Source organism: Passer montanus, unplaced genomic scaffold (assembly GCF_014805655.1).
Source record: "Passer montanus isolate IOZ18808 unplaced genomic scaffold, ASM1480565v1 scaffold17, whole genome shotgun sequence".
In the NCBI taxonomy this organism is placed as follows: Eukaryota; Metazoa; Chordata; class Aves; order Passeriformes; family Passeridae; genus Passer; species Passer montanus.
The window spans coordinates 13,829,148-13,848,769 of NW_024364270.1; the positions used below are offsets into that span (position 1 = coordinate 13,829,148).

At 38.7% G+C, this 19,622-nt stretch overlaps 1 protein-coding gene across 6 annotated transcripts in view; it reads left to right on the plus strand.

Moving 5' to 3' along the window:
* The first annotated feature begins 1,080 nt into the window (after positions 1–1,080).
* The window catches only part of ANO4 (anoctamin 4), a 173,360-nt gene continuing 154,818 nt past the window's right edge, over positions 1,081–19,622 (plus strand). For 2 of the 6 annotated variants that reach the window (XM_039704084.1, XM_039704087.1), the window contains exon 1: positions 1,085–1,445. The gene's annotated coding sequence lies outside the window, so the exon portion shown is untranslated. Of the gene's footprint in view, positions 1,446–19,622 lie in introns of all 6 variants that reach the window. The other 4 variants (XM_039704082.1, XM_039704085.1, XM_039704083.1 and 1 more) reach the window with 4 other exon arrangements.

A 19,622-nucleotide genomic window follows, 5' to 3' on the forward strand; every position in this document is an offset into this window, starting at 1 on the left:
ATGATTACATTGTGATACAGCAAAAATTCAGGCCTGACTGTTCTAAAAATGTTTTGAAAAGGTAAGCATCTAAGTTTTTCTACTGGCAGTGTGTCAACTTTAAGTAAACACGAATTTCCATGTTGTATTTATGTTTCCTCTGCTATGGACTGCATTGTGAGCAGGATCAGAATAATTTCTTCCCATAGTCAAATGCAATCACTTCCATCTTAGAATCAGGAACATCCCTTGTAAATTACAGTGCTTGGCAACTTTAAATCTGACTGCATCACTTTACTGTGTGACTTGGTTCAATGGTTTTAAATACCATTGGAATATTTCTTCCTAGATCATGGATATAGTTATTGAAAATTAAGTAGAGGTCTGGGATTGTTTTTTAATCTTTTTTGGGTGTCAAATAATGTGGTGGAAAGCAGTACTATGTTTAATCCAGTTGTCATCTTGGCAGGTGAAGGGAGGGGAACTTTGTTCACGTATTTTCTGTGGATTTGATGTCATGTCAAAACCAGCACTGGCTCTAACAAGGCCATTCACAACAATGGGACAGTGCTGTAAAATTTCATACAGACTTCTTTTTTCTTCAAAAAAATACCTTTGAAGAGGAAGCAACATTATATATAGATTATTATATGTTTTATATAGGGAAGGTACCGGGTGATAAAATCACAAGGTGAGTGACGCTGATATCCAAACCTCCAAACTTTTCTTGCCTCTGTAGGACTGCAGAGAGGTGGCAAGCAGCCTGTCAGAACAGCAGCCAGGGGAGCTGCGCCTTTCTGAGCGCTGCTGCTCGGAGGAGCAGGCACAGAGCCCGAAGGCACTGTGTTTGCCCGTGGGTGCCAGGCACAGAGCCCGAAGGCACTGTGTTTGCCCGTGGCTGCAGAAATCCCCGCGGGGCTGGGGATTTCTGGCCCCGAAGCCGCTCGGTGATGCCGGGCGAGGCAGGACCGTGCCGGCGGCTGTGGCGTCGGGCTGCCCTGCCTCGGACAAGTGTCACGCTGCCACCCCTCAGGTCCTCTGATTGGGTGCTCCCAGCGACTGATTACAAATGCTGATGCCGCTTCTGTGATCCTTTCCATTCGGAGGAGAAATCTCTTATCCCCACCCCCAAGCCCACCTCTAGGATGTAAGTGATGGTGAGAAGATGAGGATGAAAACAGAGCGGTGTGAGTGACTGGAAACCCAGCAGCCTGCTTTAGCTGCAGTGTTATGTAGGAGTCGCCTTCAGACTTCTGCCTTTGGTTTTTCGGCACAAACTGCTCGCAGGTTTTCGGAGGCTGTGAAAGGACTTATCGTTTGTGTGTCAGTGCTTTCCGTGTATCAGCACATTACCTTGCTTTTCCCCTGGACAGCTGTGTTCAGAGCTTCATGTGGGAATCTTTCTGCTGAAGAGAGATAAAATAGGATCCTTAATCTGATTCTCTTTGGATCTTTCTATTTTTATGGTAAGTGCTGGCAATATATTGGCTGAGCGTAGCTTCTTTGCTGCAGTGCTCGTGTTCTCTCCCTCTCCCTCCCCCTTCCCCATCTGTTTTTCTCCCCCGGTAGTCTTAGATAAGTCTCGTGACCTTCACTTAATATCTAGTCATAATTTTCAGCATCTTCATAGCACATACTGGCTAAGTAAAATACAAGTTTTCCCTTTATTTTGCTCTTTCCCTCCTCTGACCCGCAGCTCTGAAGTACTGACTGCAAGCTGAGCACTGCCTCTTTGTCCTTGAAACGGGAGGCTTGAGCATTGCTCCCGACTGCCTGTGGCAGCAGCGGGATACGCTTCTGGGCAGCTGGAACAGACTGGGTAAAGGTGGCAGACTCGCCTCTCTAGGTCTGCACCCTTGCACTGGGGGCACAGATGTCCCCTGCTTGACCAGCCACAGAAAACTCTGAAGTCCCTCAGTGTTCAAGTGTGAGCATACAGGAGGTTTGAGCCGGGATTTGCTGTCGTTGGCATGGGACAGATGGGCTCTTTCAGCATTTTCTGTATAAGCTTATGTCATCAGGTGTTTTTAAGTTGGACCTTTTGCATCTTACAAGTGCAGACTAGCTGGGACAAGAAGTTACAGAATAGGCAACCTAATAACCCTCATCCCTATCTAGTCCTTACAGTTGCAAATTCTTAGCTTTTTGAAGTGCTTTTACATCTCTGCAGTAGAAAAAAAAAAGTGCTTTTAAATGTCTGAAAATCTGTTCTGGCTTAATTCGTGCTCTAAGCTACTTTAACAGCTCTGATTTTATAAATAGTAAAGGTTGTTATTTAGACCACAGTAAACTGTGCCCTTAGTTTTGGTTCATTTTTTGTTTTGTTGGGGTTTTGTTTTTTTTTTTTTTTGTTTTTTCTTTTCTTTTCTTTTCTAGTTTGTTGCATGAGATTTAAAGTAAAGCAAATATACAGTTTCTGGTAGATAGATGTTTTCCTTTGCTTTTGGTACGAGAGAACTATGAAAGTATTTCTCTTAACTTGAATGTGTTTCATGCTGTGGATACATTATGTAGATTTACTATGCATAGCCCTTACAGACTGCAGGAGTAATAAAGACTCTGCTACATCTTCAAAGGTCCACTGAAGGCATAGATATAACACTGGCTCAGACTTGTCACAGGGTGGTCTGACTTCAAGCAGAGCAAAGAGGAGATGTGTTCTTGTGCCTTTGTTTTACTGAGGTAGGATAAGAATAAAGCTTTTATTCTGTCTCTGCATTGCCTTTTCTGGGTTTAACAAGAGATGTGCTGGTGTCTGGGAATTTTTTTCTTGGCTTAATGTAGCTTACATTGTGACTTAATAAAACAATTTTGTTCCTGATTTGTCCTGTATTTCAGAGAGTTTTGCTTCACATGAGCTGATCAGTTGAACAGAGTTTGTGTACCTCCCTTTCCCTTCCTAATGAGTAAAAACTTTAGAACACTGCTGTTATTTTCAGTACCCTTAATTTCTTTTCCGTACTTGGGTGTCATGTCCTGTTGTATTGATAAGCATATATGAGTGTGGTGGAGGGGAAGCCAGGTTAGGCAAGAGGCACTGGGAGAAGGAGGAGGATCTGCAGGTAGAGGACTTCATGGTGCAGTGAGGTACCTGCTGCACTGCCCTCAGAACAAGCAGCAAAGGCCAGCACAGAGCCCAGATCCCAGTGCTCTGAGTCATCTCCCCCATCAGATCTTTGTTTTGGCATCATGAAGAACCCACTGGTGCAGTTGATCCTGTGCTTGGTTTCCCTTCTCACTGATGCAGTGAGGACATGCTGCAAATCTCCTACTCTGGTAGGGAACAGGCAGTTTTGGGAATTGTGCAGCTCAAGGAACTGCCTAAAAACATTTACCTCTAGGGCAGCCTTCCCCATGTCTCCTGCAGACAGGTTTTGGCACTATGGCTGGTCTATCTGATACTTAACTCTTTGATATCAGTAATGAAGGTGCCTGAGTTTGTTCTCTTCCAGTTTCAGAGAGTGCTGACAAAATGACAGCAGCAAAGAAACTTTTTGCTGGAAGATATGCAGGGCTCCTTGTAGCACACACAGCAGAGAAGCAGTCCTGAGACCCTGCGCAACCTGCAGGTTGTGATATTGCCTTGGAGGAATTAGGCTTAGGCTTTTTTTGATTAAATGTAAAAAGTAATTTTGTGCATGCATTTGAACTTGGAGTTTTTTATCATTTGCTCCATATAAAATTATTGTAAACCTAAAAAACAAGCAGTTTTGCAAAATGCATGCACCACTTAAAATATCGTGAAGACCTCACAGTTAATTACAGAGCTGCATGCTATTGTTTTAAAATATTGTTGTAATTTCAGATATTCCTATGCCCAAAATAATCTACATTCCCACCCAACAATTTATCAGAAGTGTGGTTGTCACTCAAAAAAACATTAGTAATCTAATGTTTGAGTAAAATAATCTTGTAAAAGCTAATTTTGAAAATAAGTGCATAATCATATCTGTCTTTTCCAATAAAAGTTTAAAAAGCAAAGTGCATAATGTAATGTGTTTTTTCAATAACCTTGAGGCAAAAGGAAGAGAGGAAAATGATCCTGAAGTATTTTCTCCAGTTTAAACTGTATGAGCTTGCAATGGGATGTTTGCATTTGGAACCTAACATCTGTGTACTGCAACAGAGAAGTCTATGCACCTAGAATCCTTGCCAGCACATCTTGTTGCAGGCTAAAGGCTTGAAAAATAAAGATGCAATCCTCTGTAGTAGTCTTGAGAGGTACAGAGAAGAGTGAAATCCCCCAAATTACATGAAATTCAAGTAGGTAGATGTGCTGTTCATTTCTTGGGAATTCTATGAATACTCTAAAAGGGAATGCATGCATAGTACTTCCTTGTTTCACAGCATGGTGTCATGTTAATTCCTTTGCAGAGTGGCTGAAGACTGCATAGAAAACAACTGCAGGGAAAGGGAAAAAAAAAAAAAGCTCTGTTCCTTAGCCAGCCAAAATCACCCAATGGTCTGATGAAGTCATTGCAATTTTTTTCTTGTATATGATCAATATGCATTATTCATCCACTTGTCTATAGAAGGAAGTTTTTAAAAGCTTTTTATTCCACAAATACTCAAAAATATACATTTATGTTGGGAATATAAATTGGTATGATTTTACAGAAATCTCACTCATTTATCCATACTGCCTCACTAATTTTATGCTTTCCATCTGCTCATATCCTTTCTGACAAAACTTGTGCAGTCAGCTATTGATTATCACTGGCTGAAGAATTCAGGCAGTGAATTAGCCATGCTCCAACTTCCCTCTCTGCTCAGACTGGAAAGCAATCCTGAGATATGCATGTTGCAGAGCTGAAGTCATCAGTTCCAGGCAGCACTCTGGCTGGTGATTTTTTTCATGCTGTACCAGTTGTGCTTTTACCTGGCTGTTTCTTCATCCATCCTGACCCACTAATGAGCCCACATGAATAATCAAAAGCTGACTGCACTTTCCAGGCTTTCTCCCTTTTTCATAGAGCTAACTTTAAAGGTGCTCCTGGACATATTATCCCACTTAGTCTGCAGATTTTGTCCAAGATTATTTCAAGGACTTTGTAACTTTGATGTTGCAGGTATTACAAACCTGTCTCTATGTTTTGCAGCTTTAACAGGTGAGCTCTCTTCAGTGCAGTTGCTACTTTTGCAGTATATGGATGTCTGGAAACCCTGTGTGTGAGCATTGTGCTGCATAATCTGTCAGAAGTTCAGTGCTATGGGGAAGTCCAAGGCAGGGTGTGTGTGCTACGTGCTGTCTCTATGTCAGTGGGGAAGGATTAGCTTTCAGACATTGTTATGTGTGTTCTGTGTCTCCTGAGCATACCCTGCCTTCTTAATAAGTGCTTGCATCCTGTGCCTGTCATATCTCAGGAGGGGATTGAGTTTTCTGCTTTTTTACAAGTGCATAGTCCTTTGTGTAGATCTGTCTGTAGATCATGGAAATCACAGTCTTTCACTCCATGTCGTGCAGTTTGTTCTTACGTAACTTCTGCATAGGAATTTCTGCATAGGAAACAATGGACAATAAAGTGAGAGGTGCTCTGTGTATTACAGAACTTTCTCCTGCATAGCAAAAGTCACAATTATGTTATTCCGGACTCAATGTGGTAACAATGGAGCAGCACTAGGCCTGTTTTTTGACTTGACCAACATTAGGTGTTCACATTCTGGTAATGTGAGATTGGTTTAGAATTGAGAACTTCTCATTGTATAATATAAAGACAAATAACAGTTTTGTTAGGAGTTATGGGTTAGTTCTTCAGTATTCTAGTAGAAGGGATCTTGGAACTGGAGCAGGCAATGCAAGTGTTTTAATCTTTATGAAAAACACCCTGAGCAGGATGAATAGCACTAAAGCTGCAATTGGATCCCCAAATAAGGGAGCTAATGGTGTGCATCTCTCTGCACGTGCATGGATTTTAGTCTGGGAAAGCACAAATCTGAGAGAATGTTTTCAGAAAAGCCTCATATTTCTGAGAGCTGTATGTAGATACTAATCATGCTTCAAGACCAATCCTTGAAAACACTTTTCCTTTATGACCTCAGGAGGAGTTACAGTAGTCTGGCCACCAGATTCTGAGAGAAGACTAGTTCCCACCAAATGGTGAACTTTGAACATAAATCCCGAGATTTCCAGACTTAGTATTTGCAATCTGATTGTACAAAGGGAGGCTTATTGTCCATGAATTCCAGACAACTTGGTCCCTCAAAAGCCCATACTACCATAGATAAGTATTTTTAAAAACATAAACAAATTAAATCTTCTGAATGCATTCTCTGGACATAAGTGAGTTCTAAGATTCCAGGATTGTGTAGGTGTTGATGATGATCATAGGAGATGAGTTTCTAGAGCTCTCCACAGAGGTAGAATACCAAAAGTTTGCACTTCCAGAGGCTGGTTGGAAATATACCTAAAAGAAATATCCTAATCTTCCTTAGAAAAATTGTTGCTGTTTAATATGAAGCTAGGAAGAGCAGGCCCCTCTATAATTTATCTATAGGGTTTATGTCACTAGTGCTGGGAGATTATTAAAATAGAGCCTGCATCAAAACAGCTTTTCTACCTTCATCCATTTGGTCTTGTTGCAACCTCCTGCAGTATTGACATTAATTTCCTATTTTATGTAGTATTTACAGCCTTCAAATATAGAAAAATTTTTGCCGCCTCTCTTCATTTTTGGATAAGGAAGTTAATTAACAAAATAATTTGAGAAGAGAAAGACAGAATCTCCTCTGAGCTAGTTTGCTGTATGGAAAAGCTGGTGATTAGCTGGCTTGGTGATTAGCTGTTTTGGATCAGCAGGAGACATATTCCCATTTCACATAATTTTCTTTGAAGAAACTGGTTTTCATTAAAATGAAGCATAATACTTTATACATGATGTATTAAACCACCAGAGACTTTTTCTAAATGGGATTGATACTTCTTGGGAAACCACTCCCTGAAAAATGCCAGTTAAAATCCAGAGCTTTGTGAAGTCCTTTGGTATTTTTCTATGCATCCTGATAGACATACAACCTCTCTACCTGTTGTTCGTCTATCCCCCAGCCTCAGCTCAATTATTTTCTTAGAGTATCACTCTATTTCCACTGTTTTCCCTTTGTTTGTACTTTTCTGCTTTTTTACATATTGATTTGCCTTCACTTTTTCCTTAGTTTTGGTTTTCTTTTGTATTGGGGGCTGGAGATGGTTATAACCATGCTAGTTGCCATCCTATGCTGAGTTTCATTTAGGCAGAACACTGCTCTGATTCAGTGCCTAGGGAAATGCAAATATTGTTATTTCAGTATCTCTAAGGGCTTGCTCTGCAGTCCCAATATATTGTGAAACATCCCATAGAAAATTGGAGCACAAAAGGCAACAACAAACAGGTTTGGCAGGATGAACGGTCTGGAACTTAGGAGTCAAGTAAAATGTCAGCCTTGTTAGTATGAATACTCTTTTCCTTAATCTAGCAGGAAAATAAAAATATTTTGTAGCTGTGGAATCTGAGATCAAAGAACCATAACAAAGAAGAATTAGGCAGGTGATACAGGTCTGAGTTATTTCAACCTTGTAGTTTCATGTAGACATTGCTACTTTGGATTATGTTTAGCTAGTTTTTGACGCTATTGCCATAAAAATTCTTTATTTTAGATGAGGGGCAGAAAATGAATTAAGTTGAATTCTCCTCTACCCTCAGGGAAAGGAAAAGTATTCCCTCTTCTAATTTCTTTGTTCCCAGAGAAACATCTGCAGCATTTGATTTTCTAGCCAATGCCATTTAAATGAACTCTTTCAGGCTGGTGAAAATTCCTGATCTCATTTAAATTAAATACAGGGTAGTCAAGTTTCTGCCCACAGACTTATTTTTGTTTTGAATGATGCTGAGTGCTGCTAACAGTTGTTCTAGTCTCTGCCTCTATGATAACCACCAGATGAGCCTAGGCATAAGAAGTTCTTTCTAACTGGTCACACTGAAATTGCTGTTGAGCCATAGGCAGAATTTCCCTATTTTCCTTTATAATATAGGATTTGTGATTTGGATTTCAGAAATGCCTTGGTTAATGATTGGGTAGCCTTCTACTTCAGCATGCTTCATGAAGTTTACTTGGTTTATATTTCTGATAATAGAATCTGAACTATTCTGATTAATATATTATGGTACAATTCTGAGGATACAAACAAGTTTCCATCAGTACTCAGTTTCCCATGATGAAGTTGTTGCTGCAACTTCTCATTGCACTGTTGTCACCTGGAACAGTTCTGCAAAAAATATATTCATTCTTATGTAAAAGAAATACTACTTTATTTTCCTTCTTTACCTAAAAACTAACATGACTCAATCGTTCTGTGATTAGTACATTACGCTAATATGCCACAACTTTTGTGACAAAATTTAGGTCTAAATTATCCAGTTGCTTCCTGTAAAGCCCAGTGAGATCAGCATTCAGGTAACTCTCTTCCTGCAGTTTTAATTCTGCCTCTTATATTTCAGCTTCTGTGTCTGATCTTATTTCTTACAATTCTGAATTTTGTGCTTCTGCTTCTTGCTGGACCTCTTGTCCTTTGACCCTCTTCCAAGCTCTGCTCCATTCCCCCTCCAGCATTTCTCTGGCTGCTCCTTCTGTTCTTTACCAGCTCCTCCAGGTGTCCCACTCACATACTGTGTTTGTTTTTTGTTTAAAGTTTTGAGCCTTAATGAAAATATGAACTGAATTGTGGTACTTCAGCAGCACTTTTTGTGCAGGTCACCATTCTTTGCAACAACAACCAAAACTTTCTATGGATTGTTTGTAAAACAATGCAATGGGTGTAAAACAATTGCAATGCAGAAGTGGGGGCTCAGATTTCAATATTATTAAGCCATTTCCTTACCTTAAGGTACACTGCTTGAATTGAAATTTAATATATGTTGCAGTGAAGAGGCATAGTAGGTCTGTGCCTGTCCTGATTCTCCTTGTGTGAGGCTGGTTGCTAATGGATATCACCTCTGCATCTAAGTTGAGAAGGGAGATATGTTCAGGACACGTACTCCCTTTCAGTTCCAGGAGGGACAAGGAAAGAAAGAAGAGAAATGGATGTGGCACATATTCACTGGTGTTTGGGGTGGCTTTTTTGTTTGTTTGTTTGTTGGTGTGTTGTTTATTTGGGGTTGTTTTGTTTGGTTTTTTTTTTGACATTTTGCTTCAGGAGAAGATTGTGATGAAAGAAACTACATTTGGGAATTTCTATGTGCTTTCAGCTATCATGTGATAGCATGGCAATTATTGCACAGGAACTTGTTCAATGTCAAAAATTTAAGTGCCTCACTCAGGATCACAGAGAAATATACGTTTGGGTCAACCCATGACTCTTGAAACCTGTGCCAGTACCCTGCCCAGCTAGCCTGTTTTCCCAGAGTGACAATATAGGGGAAGTGAAAATTTTAATACTGACAGATAATTCTAAATAAGCTACATTCAAATACACAAGGTAAAAAAAAATAATTCAGTCTTCTAGTTTCTAAAACAAGTAAAGGACCTCAAAGAATTTTTATTTTTTTAAATGAAAGGGGTTTTTTTTAAATAAAAGCTTTTTTAAAGACAAAATCATATTGTTACAGAGTGTGGAGAAATATTTAGGATATTTGCCAAATAACTTTGATAATGTTGCAGCTTGTCACTGCCTGTCTAAACATTCCAGTTGTTTGTTTCTAGGGCATACCATGACGTCTGGTTAGTTTTTGATGTGCTCTGATTTCAGTGCACTCCAGGCTAAGTAACTTGCAATTGGTGTGTTTCTCTTTCACTGTTTTCAAGCATATGTCGTGTTTGCAGAATGGAGTCCAGGGGAAAACGTGTTCTGAGGCCACGCTGTCAGCACTTACATCTTTTGAACAGCACTTTTAGGAACTTCTGTAAGCTTGTCAATCAGCTTTAAACCTTGGGTATGGCTATGTGAGTACTTCATTGCACTCCTGGGTACTAGCACTGCTAGTTTTATTTTACTGAATACCGTGGGAGGAGGCAGCTTTGAGCATTTAAGAATTATTAAACACCAGAATATTGGATGGCTGTATTTATGCAATATCCTGGAGACTTTAGTCGTATGTTCACATGCAATGTTTTCCTTGAGTTATCTTGGTTTCTTTTTATTTTCCTTGTGAAATATTTCATTCTGTCTGTTATCCAGGCTCCAAGCAAAAACCAAAAAAATATTTCCTGGTATTTGTATTTTTATTGCAATCACCACAACTTCTGCTAATGTCTAGATGGCAAATAATTATCCTTCATGGAAACTATGATGTAAGAAGATATTATTTCTGTTCTTGGTGTCATCTATTATTACTTCATAAACAAGGAGCTGAGGTTTTTGGTGTGAAAGGGATAAATGCTCATTAGCTTAGGGTCCTGAATGTGAAACATCAAGGGTATGATTTTTATCATGTCTTTATCACATTGTAGCATTTTATATAATCAAAATAAGGCTTCAGTGGACACTGACTGAAGCTATGAGCACCGTAACTTTGGTGTTGTCTGCTGGGTGCTTGGACAGTGACATACCCCTTCTGAAGTCTCTTGTTTAGCAACATAGAAAACAGAGGAGGGTATGCAGTTGAGTACCTCAAATTAAAACCCAAATTCTTTGATCCTGAGACGAACCTTTGTCTTCATGCAGTTTCATTTTGTTTCTGTATGGCTTTTCATGAGCACAGAGACTGGGCAGAGGCCAGGTGGAGCTGATGCCTATCATGGAAATGTCCGTCCTAAGTGCACACTGAGGATAAATTTCTGTGTGGTCTGAAATTAAAGCATATCATGTTGCATAAGCACAGAAGTGCTGAGTGTATTTCACAGATGCAGCCTTAATCCTGGCACTTCTTAGGCTCTTGACACTGCAAACTCAACAGCCTTCTTATACAGTTGTATTATATGTCAACACCTAAATATTTTAAAAGACTTCATAAAATCCAGTATTTTCATCCCCTGATATTGAGGAAAATGTTGGCTGTATGCGTAAGATATTTGAGAGCTTCAATTTTCGTCTTCCTTGTTTTGAGCATAATGAGGCCATGGTTGACATTCCAGGGCTGGTAGAACTGTCAGAAGAGGGAAGTACATCTTTTGCTACAAAACTCCCTGTTGATAGCATTTTAATGGAACTAAGTGTCCCCTACTGCCACAGACCTTTTTAAATTGACATTCCTCCTCCTTCATGATGTGATGAGACTGCTGCCGTGAGATCATGGGAGAGAAGGTCTCTACTCTTCTACCATTACAGTGATGCCCTTGAGCTGTAAGAGGGGAAAAAATACACATCTGTTGGTGATAGGAAAAAAAAAATTAGGCAGCCTATAATTTTGGGTAACCTTATAATTTTTTTTACAGTAATAACTATCTCTCAGAGATAGATCGATAGATAGATAGATAGATAGATAGATAGATAGATAGATAGATATTCACAGATTCAATTATGTTGGAAAATACCTTGGAGATCAAGTCTAACCTGTGACCTACCACCACCTTGTCAACCAGACCATGGGACTGAGTGCCACATCCCATCTTCTCTTAAACACCTCCCACCAGCAATGGTGACTCTACCACCTCTCTGAGCAGCCCATTCCAATGCCCAATTATTCTTTCTGTGAAGAACTTCTTCATAATGTCCATCCTAAACCTAATGTTCTCCCTCTGATTTTCCAATGAAGTTGCTTTTAAATTTGCCTGAGCAGATTTCCCAAGTCAGAAATGGCATTTTAAATCTTGAGGCATCTGTGTTTGTATATGCATGGTTAGTGATTTTATAGCATATTCATTGAAGTGGTTAATACTTTAAAGCTGCTTTTTAAAATGAAAAATTGATGTTGATTAACTATTATGTGAGCACAAATTCTATCTTTACAGTTTCAGTGTTGTAAGTAAATCCAGTTAAATTGTGGAAGGGTTTTCATTCCTTCTCATTAACATAGTTTTAGCAAAGGACTTTACGCAAGTGGTAAAATTGCAATTGATCAAGTAAAAAAAAATTTAGAAATCTTCTGTCCTGTTTTAAGTGCTGTGAGTAAAGCAACTAATACTTTGGTCATGTGCCCTTGAAAATAGCCTGGGCACTGTCCTGTTTCAGAAGCTTTGCCAGCATCTGGCCAGTGAGCCAAGGTTACAGGAATGCAGATTTTGAATCAGCAATTGCCTACTAAATGCTGCTGGAGAGTTGTTGTCAGGAAGATGTCACAGCATGGCATCCTACAGTGCCTGTGGCTTTGTGGTCGTTTGTCACCTGCATTTTGCTGTCCCAGGGCAAGAACAAGAATTCTATTTAATGCATAATCCCAGGAAAGGGCCTGAACCTCTTTCTCTGTTGGGGTCTAGTATATACCTTACTCTGACTGCAGCTGAAGGAAAATCATGAGCTAATTTTTCATACTTTACAATAATTTCTTTTAATTACTTTAGGGATTGAGATATATCAGGGGGAATATCATGGACTGAATATACTCTGAAGCCAAAACCAGAGAATTGCAGAACTCTGGAAACAGTACTAAGGACATTCCTCCAGTCATTGTTTATCACTTAGAAGTGTAACTTGAATGCATCATTTAAATGTTTTTACATGTAATCACACTAACAATTGTAAGCTAAAAATGCTAATGCTCAGGAGGTGGAGGGAGCCATTTGTATAAATAGAAGTATGCAGAGCAAGATGGTAGGTTTATTTACTCTATATAGCAGTTTTAAGGCACTAAGTATCTAATTCTGTGTCAAGGAAATTAGAGACTTATTGATTTTCTCTAAAGGATATACATAAAATGCTCATTTTCCCACACAGACCACTTCCTTTCAGCGTAAGCAGGCATTTATTAGTTGATTTAGGACAAGCCAGGCTTGCAGCCTTCAATAACTAAGTCAAGGGTCACCTTTGTGTTGAATTTCGTGCTTTGTGAAAGTCTGGGCAAATTTTTCCTTACTCTTCATATGAAAAGCCTGACACACCACTAATATTATACCCTGTTAACCGCCAGATGCTGAGCACTTTGGTGCAATGTTAATCCTCTGGGTCTAGTGCTGCCATTTTGATGAGCAAGCTCAAACTGCAAGTGCGATAAAATAATTCAGGGACAGGTGCTTTCAAAAAAATGGAGTCATGCAAGACACATTGCAGATCTTCTGTGTGTCAGTAGGAATTGATGTAATTGAAAATCTTTGAAAAAGTGAGAGAGAATCCAGTGCTGCAGTTTGTTGGGAAATCAATTATGAGTAAAAATGCATGCTTGCCATTTTCGTTCTTGTGAAAGTATTGCCTGGCTGAGGCAGAAGCTGCTGCTAATCTGTAGTCAATAGCACCCCAGTAGCTGAAATTTACAGCATACAGTGATACCTGACTGGCTGATTTTAGAATAAATTAACAACAAAAAAAAAGTTTAAAATTCAAACCTAGCTTGGTGCAATATTTTTGATTATAGTCACAATTTCCTTAATGGATGGGTATCAGCTTTTATAAAGCATAGTATATAATTTTGAAAGTTTTAGTAAATGATCCATACAATTAACAGTATGAGTGAGTGAGTGAGAGCAAAAGAGCTTTGTCTCATTCCTGCTTGGCACATTAAGTATCCCCTAGTTTCATTCTTTTGCTCAATTTCTCTCTTTCATACAAAGACAGTAAGCATTTGAGACAAGACATTTTTGGTTTCTTTAAAAGCATGTGGTGCCTAGATATGTTCCTCCGATCATTGTTTACCCCTTAGAAGTGTAACTTGAATGCATAATTTAAATGTTTTTACATGTAATCCCACTTGATATTGTGGGATCTTGGACCCTGTTGGAAACCTAATAATTTTTGTGCCTTGTACAGATTTCTAAGCTCCTAACATTCTTTAGGTCTGTTTTGGGTAATGTCAAAGTCCTGACAGAGAAATCTCCATTCCTTATGGAAAGTCCCATAAAATACTTAGGTCAACACAGCAGCAGTGGGGACAAGGATTGAGCAACTCTGTGTCTGGTTTGGACAATGAATGGTTATCCTGAGTAGAATTTCTTTATGGAGCTGAGACATGAAATATCTCCTCATTTCTATGCAATTTTTTGACTAATTCTTATTTCTGGTGTTTGAAGAGGAATGATGTTGCTAATGCAGCAGGAGTGAATGGCAGTAACAAGTGGAAGTGTGAATGATGAGGAGCAGCAGGGTCAAGAGTTTTCTCAGCACAGTTTGCAGCTTGTGAGCAGCACAGATGTAGAGAACTTGAATCTGGATCTTTCTGTGGGCGTTCAAGTCAGGTACCTGGGAAACAAGCAGAGTTGGTTTTTTAAAATTTCTCTTGCCTGCAGCAGAAAGGTCACTTAGTCATGTTAATTAGCAGTTATTCATGGTGATGATTTAGTCTAACATAGATCATCCAGCCTCCTGGAGACTCTGGAGGACAGAGGCAGGACACCTGGTCCATAAAGGATAGTCTGAACAAGCAACCTGATGTAGGAACAGTGTATAAGGCTATAAAGATCAGTGCTGTGTCATTTTGTGTTTAAACAGACTTTTATATTCCTCAGGGTTGAAAAATAAATAACAAGGTGAGAAGGGAGGTTTTTTCCCTTTCTCTTCCTTTAGGAAAAAATGTGTTTTATTTTAAGAGGGAATTGAAGGCAAAGAATAATGAAATAAAGTAGGAAGTATATTTTAGATATAGAATTTGCACAGAAAAATTGTGGAATGTGTGAATGAGGATAGGATATAATGTAATGAAAACTACATTATTCACTGCTTTAAAGCTCTTTTTCTTGATGTACATTTTTTTCTTTCAGAGCCATACTCAAGTCAGCACAAAAAAAAATAGGTAATTAGTCAAATAAATGGTCTAAATCTTCATGTTATAATCACAGAAGACCCATGGATTTTATGGGCTCTAAATTCTACATTGAGTTTGGAGGCTAAATTGCTAGAAATTAACAATTTCTTGCTTAAAGTCTATTGAATAATCAACTAAGAAAAGAAAAAAATACTTTTCTGCTTTAATAGTATTATTTCAGGATCATTGGATAGAAATAGCCCTGAATTAATCAACAGCTTAATTTGACAATTCATTTTTATTGTGAGGCATTCACTTGCAGACAGAAAGAGTGCCTTTGTTCTAGCTAGGAGAATTACTGGATGTGTGTTCTGGTCATTGGAGATAAAGACCCTGACAGTTTTGTTCACACACTGCTAACTTTATTGATGCTGTCCTCTGTGCTGTGGCATACACCCTATGCTGTAATTTTTGATGGAGAAGAGCAATTATTCTGTTTTCTCTGGACTGAAACCTACATGATTCTGGATTGCTAAAGAAAACCTTAAAAGTTTTCATGCAATCCTGGCCTTGGGCACTTTCCCAACCAGAAGGAACGCATTTTAGTGGGCTTAAGTCAATGTTCTTCTACTGCAGAAATCTCAGGTGTGGCAATTTATTAGAGATTATCTAATTTAGCCCATAATCATTCATTTTTCAGTTTCCAGAGATGAACAATGGGACAATGCTTAAATCAGGATTGAAGTGGAGAGTGTTTCTTGCCATGGTTGTATGTATGAGCTTGTAAGAGTGGGGTCTATGAGGAACATTTTTGAGGAAATTGGAAGGGAAAAAACCAGATTATTCTACCACAGCATGAAAATGAGAAGAAAGATTTCCATCTCTAGACCTACTGATGCTGACCATGCTTAGCTGGGACAGTCCTAACATTTGCTGACAGCCCACAGGGGATGCTACCTTAGCATGGACAAAAACACCATTCAAACTAGGCAGGCTCAGTGCAGATCCTCCGTAAACCTGCACAAAATTTGCAGGTTCAATTTGCACAGAATTAATTTGAACATAATTTAAATACTGTCATAAAGAAGCTAAGATCTTTTTAAAGTTTTTTGCCGCATAATAATTTTTTCAATGTTGTCCTAAACAAGTTTTGGATTGCCTCTCTTATTTATTTTATACTGGTGTGAAAATAAATACATAGGGGCAAACCTGACACTAAAAAATTGTAATAAAGATAGTAAATAAAGACCCTTTACTTCCCATAAATTTCTTAAAGTATCTGGACAGAACTTACATATTTTTATATCTCCCTTATGCAGTGAATGAACTAAAATAAGGAGAAAAGTAGAAGACAATTACAGAGTTTTAAAAAATACTGCAGTTCCCACACTGACCTATCCACAATCATAACAAGATGGTATAAGAAACATAAAATATGAATGCTAGCTTCAAGATGAAGGATCTTACCAATTTTTAAGGGAGTGTTCTTGAAAATCTAGATTGACTTCTAGTTCTCTATCTTTTCACGGAGCACTTCTGTTAGAAACTGCTTTTTTTTAGACTTCTTTCTGACTTATGAAATAATTTGGAACAATAATTTTAAAACAAAATTGCCATGTATATGATCCTGGTTTGCAACTTTTCAAAGAAAGAGAAAACAAAATATTGAGATTTAGGCAAGTAACGGTGAAAGAATTTTTGAGCTGCATAATGCAGTTTCATGTGGGGCATATATGGATATATAGGATTTTAGAGGGAAATCCTACAGCCATTAGGATGTATATATGGAACAATCAAGGTGTCCCACCAAGGAGATCCAGCTATAGGTACAGTAAATTCTCTTTTGTTCAGAAATCCATTCCTAATTTTAGCAATAAATTTCTACTATTTGAATCTGTTTCAATGCATTTTGCAGTGTGTTTGCTTCTGAAAAGCTGCAGTCCAAAGCAACCAGATTCCTTACCCTGCTCTTGAAAACGAGGTCCAGTGGAGCTGCAGGGACACTGCACAGGCTGCAGACTAGGGGAGAAAAGCATTGGCTTGTGGACATCTGCCCACTCTGGCTAACTTGTGTTGTGTTGAGATAATTTATTTGAGTGCTGTTCCCAGAGACAGTGAACACAGAGACAGTCTACATTGCTGTAGGTTTCATCATCAACTTGAACAAAACTTCTTCACTAATACCACAGTCATACGAAACAGCACAAAACTGTCAGGAGCAGGATGATGACAAAAACATCCTAATAAATCAGTAGATGCAGGAAGATATGTAAATTTTAAGTATGAGCTTCTTTGGGCTGCTTTTTCAGCAAAATGCATTGTTGGTAAATTTCTTTAGATCAATTTCCTATTACAATGAGATCAGTATTTGAAACTTTAGTGAATCACTGAGGTTCTCTTTAATTATTTAATGGCTCATTTATTTTAATCTTTTTTTCTGGAGAGATGCAGAAAATTAGGTAGGGGGCTGATCTCAGCACAGCATATCTGGAAGATGGGAACCTTCTGTCTGATTCTGCCAATATTTTGCTATTTGAGTTTTGGTGAAATTAAAAGCTGCTTACTGCAGCTTTTTGCTGATTAGGCTCAGTAACAGACTCTGCTATAGATACACCACATCCATATAAGAATGAGCAGCACAGGCAGGAGAGATGCAGCTTTTCTTGTTCTACTTGTGTGGATTCACAAGAAGAACACATTCACCACTAATGATGCTACACTGATGACTGGAGCATAGACAGTCCTTCATATCTTCTTGTGTGTAAAATCTTGTGGGAGAGGTTTGAAGGATGGATCAGCCAAAGTTTAAAAATAGAGGATAAATGTCTACATTTGAAGTTGCAAATTTCCATTGAGAAGAACTTGGTTCTAAGTTGCACAGGAAATAGCACAAGTTTGCTTAATTTAAGTATCTGCCTACAGGCATGTTTGTCTGAAATAGCTGTACCTGATCAGAATTTAACATCTGCAGTGGGCTATGGGAATGAGAGTCAGAAGAAGGTCACTGGTGATGCAGCAATATGTAGTGTGCAGATTCAGCTCTGGATGCTGTGCCGAGCACAATCCTTGAGTTAAACAGGAGTTTATCACCTCGCTTTTAGTGCATTTTTACTTACGTTTGCAAGTGAGTTAGAGAAATGCTCTGCCATGCTGTCAAACCAATGACATCCAAGACTTCCTGAGCTTCTGATAGAAAGAAATTGAAGGTCACTTCTTAAGATCAGCAGGTTTATCTCTAATCCATTGCAGTAAAGTAAATTGACTGTGTATTTTGCAAGAACAGCAGACGTTTCAGAAGGGCTGTGAATGTGGTGTCTCATCCATGGCTACAATAATTCACATTTGAGAGAATCATAAGGAAAGGCCACAAGATTTTAATGATGTCTTAAAACTAATGAACCTCCAGAAAATGTGGTTTTGTTTTGACTTTCAGATTAATGTCTGAGTTGTTCTGACAAGTTTACTCAGTCAGGTGTTGTTCCTGTCCATATTGTTGCTAAGACCTCCATTACTACACTATTTTTGCTGAGGAAGATATGCAAAGCTCTGTCTTCGTGATGTTGTTGTATTCTGGAGAATGTATCCAGAGAAATGCACAAAACAAGTCTTTTACAGCTGAAGCCTATTGCTAAATTGTAAATGGATTCCTGTCTTTACAAGGAGAAATATTCAAAGTATTAGTCTGGATTTTCTCAAATGTTGTTCTTTGCCTGGAAAAAGGGTAAAAATAGTCAGAGCAACAGTTCCCAGTTCTTGTACTACCATCTTGATACCTGACTTAGCAGATGCCTCTGCTTGGTCAGCACCAGCAAAGAGCAAGCAAGGGTTTCTGCCTTCTGCTTTAACCCCCTGCCTCTGCCCACTCTGCAGGGCACAGCAGTGGCTACTTTCCTGCCTGCTCAGTGCTCCCTGCCATGGCTGCTGATCTCCATTTGGCAGCCAGCACCGAGCTGTGTCCTATTTGTACTTTTCAGATGATGTAGAGGTGAAAGAACTGACACTGCAGATTTATGATTCATTTGGTCAAGACCACTGCAAAGCCTGGCATTTCTGTTAGTTGACATTTGGCATTTCTGGTCAACAGCGCAGATGACAGGGCTTTATTCCACAGGGGAGTGCTGCTACCCTAGGGGATAATTCAAAACATTTCTTATTCATTCCCAAAGTCAATTAAACAATTAAATTCAGGACTCTTATCAGTGCATGCACACACACAAAAATAAAATCGCTTAGAATGTGGCACAGTTAACTGCTAGCTGATTTCTCTTTATATACTTACAAGGGTGAGCAAACAAAGAAGCACATCTCAGCTTCTAGTTGCATATAGTACATGTGATAAACATATGTTTCAGTTTTGGATAACAGTTGGTGATCTTTGTATTTGTCTTTCTGAAGTCTTGCTTGCTGATCAGTAAAGAAACGCTGGCAAAATTTCCAAACAAAACATCTTCCCTGGGAAATGATTCCTCTTGTGTCAAACATTGACAAGGCATCAAGGAAAGTGAGTTATGGGCAGTAAAGAGACATTTACTCAGTTATGCTTTAAATCCTTTTCCCCCCACATTTAGTTGTGACAAAAAAAAAAACCAAAACAAAACAAAAACTGTGTTGAAGCTCCAGGAAAAATGGCACAAGATTTTTATCCTCCTGCTTTTTCTGATTTGGAGGTTTTAATGTGTTATCCTAAGGCAAAGATAGTTGGAGACATTGTGGCAGTACTTATGAAAGCATCCACAGTGCAAAGACCAGTTTTCTAAGCCAGTCCACAGGAGTGAGTTGGCCTAACAGAGTAGGTAACTTATCACCACATGTCCACTGGTTTCTGATTTAATTTTTTTTTTTTTTTTTTTTTTTTTTTTTTTTTTTTTTTTTTTTTTTTTTTTTTTTTTTTTTTTTTTTTTTTTT